An 8,051-nucleotide genomic window follows, 5' to 3' on the forward strand; every position below is an offset into this window, starting at 1 on the left:
TTAGAAAAATGTACACTGTTGAACATGCAATCTTCTAAATATGTGGGAGTCTTGATAGATCTAGCAGATTTTCTCATGGTAACAAGATGATAGGAGGGATGGAAACCAAAGATTGTGAAGGAAGAATCTGTGTAGAAGGTACTTGAGAAATTTAAGCTGGAGAAAATGAAGTACTACGTGGAGGAGAGGATATAAAATTATAATAGAAGAAAAAAGGTATATATCTTCATAAAAAATAATATTCGTGGAAACAAAATATTTTTGAGAATGTAAGCTAAGTAACTTATACCCCTTTTGCCTAAAAGGTTACCCAAGAAACACACAGAGCTCAACTCTAGGATTCAATTTAGATCAACATGGAGAAAGAGTGGAAGCAAAACCAATACAACCAAAACATTTAAGGTAAGAGTAATTTGGAGGATGACCAAAGATCTTCTCATATGGTGTTTGAAAAGATAATAGTTTTATCAGGCATCTATTGATTAAGTAAGTGCTTGTCATTAGATAATCCCCCAAAAATTTTGATGGAAGATGAGAGTTAAAAAACAAAGCTCTACAAACTTCCTAAAGATGTCTATGTTTTGTCTCAACTACACCATTTTGATGAGGTGTGCCAACACAAGAAGTTTGATGAATGATGCCTTATGTAGACAAGAAACAAGAAGTTTCTAAACTTGAACCCAATTCCCAACCATTATCAGACCTAGTGACCTTAACCTTTTTATTGATCTATCATTGCAACAAAATATTTGAGAATTGAAAAGACATTACTTTAGTAGTTAATGAAAAGGTCCAAGTTCCTCTACTAAAATCATCCACTATGATTAAAAAATACCTATAACCATCGTAAGTAGGGGTGCCATAAAGGCCCCCAAGTATCAATATGGATTAAATAAAAAAAAATTTTGAGATGAAATATGACTAATAGGAAAAGGAAGTTTGGATTGCTTTGCTAATGGACAAATGGAACAAGGAACAGAGAATTTTGAACAATCTGAAATAGGAATTCCATTGACATTCTGCATATTTGATAAAGACATATTCCTTAACCTTACATACCATAACTTGCTTTGAATAACAGAAACAGAAATGCACAACAAACTAGATTTATCATTTTTTAGGGAATTTGAACTAGAAGTAGACTTAAAAGCAGGATTTAAGAGAATAAGAAGAATCTGGAAGCCTGTTTTTCAATATATAGAGAGCATTCTAGCTTTCACCAAGGAGCATTGGGCTCTTCATTGAAGGTCCCTGCATGAAACAATGAGAAGGTGTGATTAATAATATATTAGAAATTTGTCTGCACAACTTGTGCACAGACAATAAATTGAAATGGAAACTAGGAACATATAACACATTATGAATAATTAAGTTTGAGAATAGTTTGCCAAATACTGAATGAGAAACCTTAACCTTTCGTGAATTAGGAAGCCTTACAGAAGTAATTCTAGGCAATGGTTTAAGATCGATAAAAAAATCTGTATTGTAACTCATATATTCAGTTGCACCTGAGTCTATTATCCACATCTCTTTAGTGAACGTTTTACCATCAATATTTGGATTTAGAGAGAAATGATTAGGGGTTAAAGTAATACTAGCACAATTCACAGAGCTATGACATCAAAATTAGCTTGATCCTTATTTTTCACCTACTGAACATCTGCATGACTTGTGTCAATTGCACCTGTGTGAGAAGTTTCTCATGCTCCTTTGATTCTGCGCCAGTCATAAAAAAATCTCCAGACAATTCAATAGAAGTCACAACATTACTCTTAACAGAATTTTGAATGCTATGTCCTGTTTTCTTGTAATATCTGCGAACAAGATTAGACTTCTTGTTATCATAGTTCCCTTTTTGTCCTCTAAATCAGTAGAAAATGATATGTTGCCGTTGTCAGCGATGAATGAGAACGATTCACAGGAAATTTTGGTGTATTCTTGACCTTCCTTTGCTTCTCCTCTTGCATCAATAATGCATAAGCATTACAAAGAGAAGGGAGTAGTGAAATCATGAGTGTATTACCTCTAGGTGCACAATAAAAATCATTAAGAGTGTGTTTGGTATGAAGGAAAACGTTTTCCAATTTTCTCATGTTTGGTTGGGGCAAAAGTTTTGAAAAATGTTTTCCAAATCAACTCATTTTCCTCAAAATTAAGGAAAATGACTTCCCTTCAAAAATTAAGGGAAAAATGCACAAGTACCCCTCAACCTATGTCTGAAATTCCAGAGACACACTTATACTATACTAAGGTCCTATTACCCCCTGAACTTATTTTATATGTAATTTTCTACCCCTTTTTAGTCTATGTGGCACTAGTTTTTATAAAAAAAATCAACCATCGTTGGGCCCACAAGATAGTGCCACGTAGGTCAAAAAAGGGTAAAAAATTATTAATAAAATAAGTTCAGGGGGATAATACGACCTTAGTATAGTATAAGTGTGTCTCTGAGATTTCAGGCATAGGTTGTGGGGGTACTTGGGCATTATCCCAAAATTAAGGAAAATATTTTCCAAAGCTCTCCTCCAATTTTAAATTACATTTTTTTTGAAAAAACATAAATTTTTAAAAAAATATTTTCAATTTCAAAATTTTATTTTTTCACCGATCTCTGACCACCCTCCCCCTCTACCCCCCGCCCCCAACACCACCCCCTCCCAAAAAAAATAATTTTACTTTTTAAAAATATTTTCAACTCCAAATTTTTATTTTTAAGCTCCTACCTCTCTCTCCCCCCCCCCCCCCCCGGCCAGCCCCCTACCCACCCCTACCAAACCCAAAAAATTAATTTTATTTTTTAAAAATACTATCAACTTCAATTTTTTATTTTTTCATTCCTACCTCCTCCCTCTGCCCCCCCCCCCACCACCACTACCCCCACCCCTTATCACCACCACCAAAAAAAAATTATTTTAAAAAAATATTTTCAATTTCATAAATTATTTTGTATTCTAGTAAAAATAAAAAATATTCCTCAAAAATATTTTTCATTCATAAATCAAACACTAAAAATCATTTCCGAAAAATATTTTCTACTCACCAACCAAACATGAGAAAATAAGTCCAAAATCTACTTGTTTTCCAGGAAAACATTTTCTAGGAATTTAAGAAGAGAGGTTGCATTAGTTCCGGAAAGAATGAGAACTTAAGACTCAGAAGAGGTGTTATATGATCTCCCATTGTACCAAAGTATTGATAGGAATAAAAACTGAAAATAGTAGCAGCGATTTAAGACTTTTCTCTGTCTACCATGAAAAAATGCAAAATATATAAAAGAGTTCGCGCTGAATATTTTCTTTATATCTTCCTCTCTTCAATACATGTATATATAGAAAAAATAAAACAATAAACTGCCCAATTCTATATATTACCTACCTCAACACAATATATTAGTTTTTGTACGTATGTAAAACTCACACACTATCCAACTATATCTTAATTTGAAGATACCTTAATTTACTAACTACTATTTACATGAAAGTAAAGTTTAAAAGGGAAAACAATAATTTACAGATTGAAAGAAACAAAACTAAAACTAAAATAATGGTTCCAGCATACTTTGTGTTGTCTGGAAAAAAACATGATAATATTATTAACTTTTTTCATTCTTGTTTGGCACAAAACTATCCTTGACCTTTTGCTTTTTCATTGATGAGTCTCTAATAAATTCAACAATATATTTATCTTCTTAAACTAACATATGAATAAAATTTAAAAACCATCTTGAGGCTACGCAAATTATATTCTATGGAACTGGTACAACAAATAAACTCAAAACTATAGCAACTCTTATACAAGAAAATCACAAATAACATACAAATTCCGACTCTTTAAACGCCAAAATTGAGACAAAACTGATCCAGTGAAGATTCACATACTTAGAAACGGGATCAAACTTATGAAAGAAAATAATCGAACTGCTCAACATGAAGTAAAACAGAGTAATCTGCTAACAATAATATCAAATTAATAAGTACACCGAGCGTATAAAATGATTTATATAAGAGGATAGAAGTTTACCTTTTCCGGCAATGACGGAGACGATGAGATTCACCGTGAAGAACTACCACCACTGTGCCCTTAACTCGAGCAAGAAGAGGATAAATACAAAAAATAGCTCTCGATTTTTTGTTCTCTCGATTAAAAAATAAACTTCTAGTTTTTAGACTGTAAAATCTCTTGTCTCTAACCTCTAAGCCCCTCCTCTACATAATATAAAAGAAAGATATATTTATAGGCTGAGATCGGGATCATTTTGGGGGAAACATATACAAATAAGGATGAATTTGATACCAAATAAAATAATTAATTTAATTGTAACTAATAACTCAAAAATATAAACTATATATTAGATATACTAATCAACCAAATATTTAAGTAAAACTTAAATTTTTTTGAGTCAATTTTCAAATATTCATAAAATATACTAATAAGATACATAATTATGTAAAATATATATATTATTTAAAAATTATAAAAAAAAAGTGACGATACTATTGAAAATAACTTGCAAACCATATTTATTTTTTAAATTTTGATAAAACTAATTATTTTAAATTGTTTGGAACTGAGAAAGCGTGACGATTAATTATAGGGCAACTTTCACATATAGCAAATAAAAAAATTATATTTGTATGCTATAGCAAAGTTTGCATAATGACGCTCCATAGCAAACATCAAAACTGTATAATTCGCTATACATATATAGTTGAAGCAAAGTATAAAGCGAACTGTATAAAACAAGAAAGAGAAAGACACTTGGGCAGAGAATTGTATAAAAACGAAATATATAAAACGAATTGTATTATTATAAGTGTATAGAATGATTATATACAATTTGAATTTATATAAAATGAGAAAGAGAGAAAGACAAAAGAGACTTGACAAGGAATATACAATTGAATCGAATTGTACAAAATGAGCAAGAGAGAAATTAGATACAATTTGAAAATTGTATAAAACGAGAAAGAGAGAAAGGCAAAAAAAACTGGATAGAGCAGTATTTTTATTGTATAATTATAAGTGTATAGAACGAAAATATATGTACTTGCATGTGTATATACAATTTTCTCACGCTTTATACAAACAGAAACAGAATTTATACATTTCGCTTCTGTTTGTATAAGTGAGAAAGACGAGGGTGACGAGTGAGATTTGAGAGAGTGGTGAGCGAGATCTGGAAGAGGGGAACAAAATATATGTATTTATACAATTTTGTCTGCTTTATACAATTAGAAACAATTTTTATACACTTGTGTTTGTATAAAAAGTGAGGAAGCGAGCGAGAGATTGGAGGAGAGTGTCGAGCGAGATATTTGGGAGAGAGGCGCCTGACAATTTTTTGCAAACATTTGCTATGGAGTACAATTAAATCAAACCCTAGCTACTCCATTTATTTTAGGTTATTAGTTTGCTATTATATACAATTTTCCTTAATTATATTAAGGAAGGCCAAAATTGAGTGTCAATACTTATAATTTCCATTAATAAAAAATCATCCAGTTAAGCATGAATATGGTAAGATCAAACTCTGGACAATCATACAAAGGGAAAATACTTCATCTCTCTCAAAGATGGACACATTTTCAAAGATGCTAGATTGAAATAAGAAAAAAAATGTATGAACAAGAAAATTGCGACTCTAAATCAATTAAAATAAAAAAGACACCAGAGAAAACATGATATATCACTTTAATCATCTTTTCAAATCTCCATCGCCACATGTTGACATACAACCACATTGAGGGACATGTGAGTAAGTTTTTTTTTTTCTGTTGAATGGTTTGAGACCATGAACCAACTTGGGGATCAATGGAGGACTATAAAGATATATAGGTTCCCTTGGTCAACAAATTAAATAAAGGCTCAAATAATTGTATTTCCATTGCATTACTAAATTGATAGCCACAAAGTAAAGGAAGAGTCGAGGATTTCATTAGGTAAATAACAACGGAAAGTAAAGAGAATAGTTACCCTGTCTTGCTGGGTTAGAACACTCAATCCAATATTTGAAATCTTGAGGTCAACTGAAGCATTTCATATTATATTTTCAGGTTGTACAAGAAAAATAGAGTTTATTTTCTATGCATTGGCAATGTTTAACTCTTTTACGTCATCATTTTTACACATATAAGTTAATAAAATCCGCCAAAAAGGTAGGATAGATGTAACAGAAATAGAGACAAGACCAAAAATATTATCTCTTTATGTGCTACAACAACACCATTGCTCTCTTAGACTGTTGTGATAGACTACACTACTATGAAAATGGTAAAATACTAATAAGTTTATGAAAATACTTACTTCATAATGAAATTTAAGAGTTTAACCAAACTCAAACTCCTGGCAGACAAGGGACCTGATATAAGTATATAATAACAACTAAGCCTTAATCCCAATACATTGTCATTTATATCTATCTATTAGCATGAATATGCAAGCTGCTATCGAATTACAATATGAAATCCCCACCATTACAAACATGAAGATTAAATACAGTTCACCATCTACCGTATCTTAATAACATTCTCATACACAACAAATCTAAACCTTCATCAAACTCCTCTAAAGCACATGCACAATCAATGTTAACTCTTAAAATAAAACAGAATAACATATAAATTAATCAAAACAGAGATGGTACCTTTAAAACAAAAACCAATTCATGTTTTCCCTTAAACCTCAATTATTTATTTCCCAAATCAATTTTAAAGATCGTAAGATTATACATCATTTAATATGAGCATTTTGGTAAATTGACAAATAAAATATACTATATAAGGTGTAATGAGTTTAAAGTAGAATTATTTTTAAGATCTATTCAATTTGCCAAAGCTATTATTTGAGTCTTTAAAATATACACCTGATTATTGAAAAGATCTTCACTTTGTTTTCCAGTTTTTATATATTTGTCAACTTCTATCCTAGAAAAATTGAGATTGACATAATTTTATACATACAAATAAAATGTATACTTACAGTTGTAGAAAATCCATCAAACATGACTCCAACTTCACTTTTAGCTTACCAACTTGAACCTCTCAATATAGTAAATTCAGTATTTGAAATTAAATTTCTTTGATTGACATCTCTACGAGATGAAAGAGGATGAAATGGGCTAGGGATGAACAAAATTAGCTAAATAACACAATACAAAATCAGGTAGAACGAAACTTATCGAAGTGAACATGCAAGAACAATAAAAATGTGAAGAAAGTAGCAAAAATCAACCTTTTCCTTTGTTCACTATTTTTTCTCCTCCTTTATCTACTCAAAATTACTTCTTTTTTCCCCTGAATATTTTTCAACCGAGACATATATATCAATTCAATAGAAAGCTGGAAGAATAAAATTTGATTGACTTTATGCAAGTAAAAAGTATCAATTTCTGCAAACTACAATATCAACTTCGAAAACAACTTTAGACTTAAAAATTTGGGGGAATGACTAATCAAAATTCCTCTCTTATCTTCTCTTTCCACAATCAAAACTATCAAGCCATTATTATATCAAATGCCCAATATTACTCAAATCACGAAAAAGGATCTAAAAGATAAAATAAATAAATGAGTAAATTGAAGAGCAACGAAAAAAGATAACAAAAGTATCGTACTTGAGAATCACAGTAGAGAAGGCTGGAAGATATTTCTCGTGAGAGAAAATGGAGGAAATAATAAATAAAAAATCACTGAAGAAAGTGAAAAATAAAAAGAAATGTGGAGTCACATGTCAATTCCTAAGAAAATGAAAGGCCTAGATTCTTGTTTGTAATGAGATATAAATTTTCTCACATAATTTATAAATTATAGATAGTTAGTTATAATAATTATTCTCAAACATAAATTGATTTACAATAAGCAGACATGTGACGCCTTTTCTAAATCCATGCTTCTAATATAGTAGAATATATAGAGAGATCTTAATTAATATATTTTACATTTAAAATCTTTAGTCAAAATTGAAGTCTTACGATTAAGATAAAACAAAATAATCATTAATTGACCATTAAAATTTAATACAAAAAAGTAGATATAGGTAATTACTTTTTAAAG

General features: G+C 30.4%; 1 long non-coding RNA gene across 1 annotated transcript; it reads right to left on the reverse strand.

Moving 5' to 3' along the window:
• Positions 1 to 983: 983 nt before the first annotated feature.
• Positions 984 to 7,728, reverse strand: LOC112942080 (uncharacterized). Its single transcript, XR_003247923.2, has 2 exons — positions 4,021 to 7,728; positions 984 to 1,251 (listed from the first exon to the last, which is right to left on the reverse strand). It is a non-coding gene; the product is annotated as an uncharacterized lncRNA (long non-coding RNA).
• Positions 7,729 to 8,051: the final 323 nt, after the last annotated feature.

Source organism: Solanum lycopersicum, chromosome 8 (genome assembly GCF_036512215.1).
Source record: "Solanum lycopersicum chromosome 8, SLM_r2.1".
Lineage (NCBI taxonomy): Eukaryota > Viridiplantae > Streptophyta > Magnoliopsida > Solanales > Solanaceae > Solanum > Solanum lycopersicum.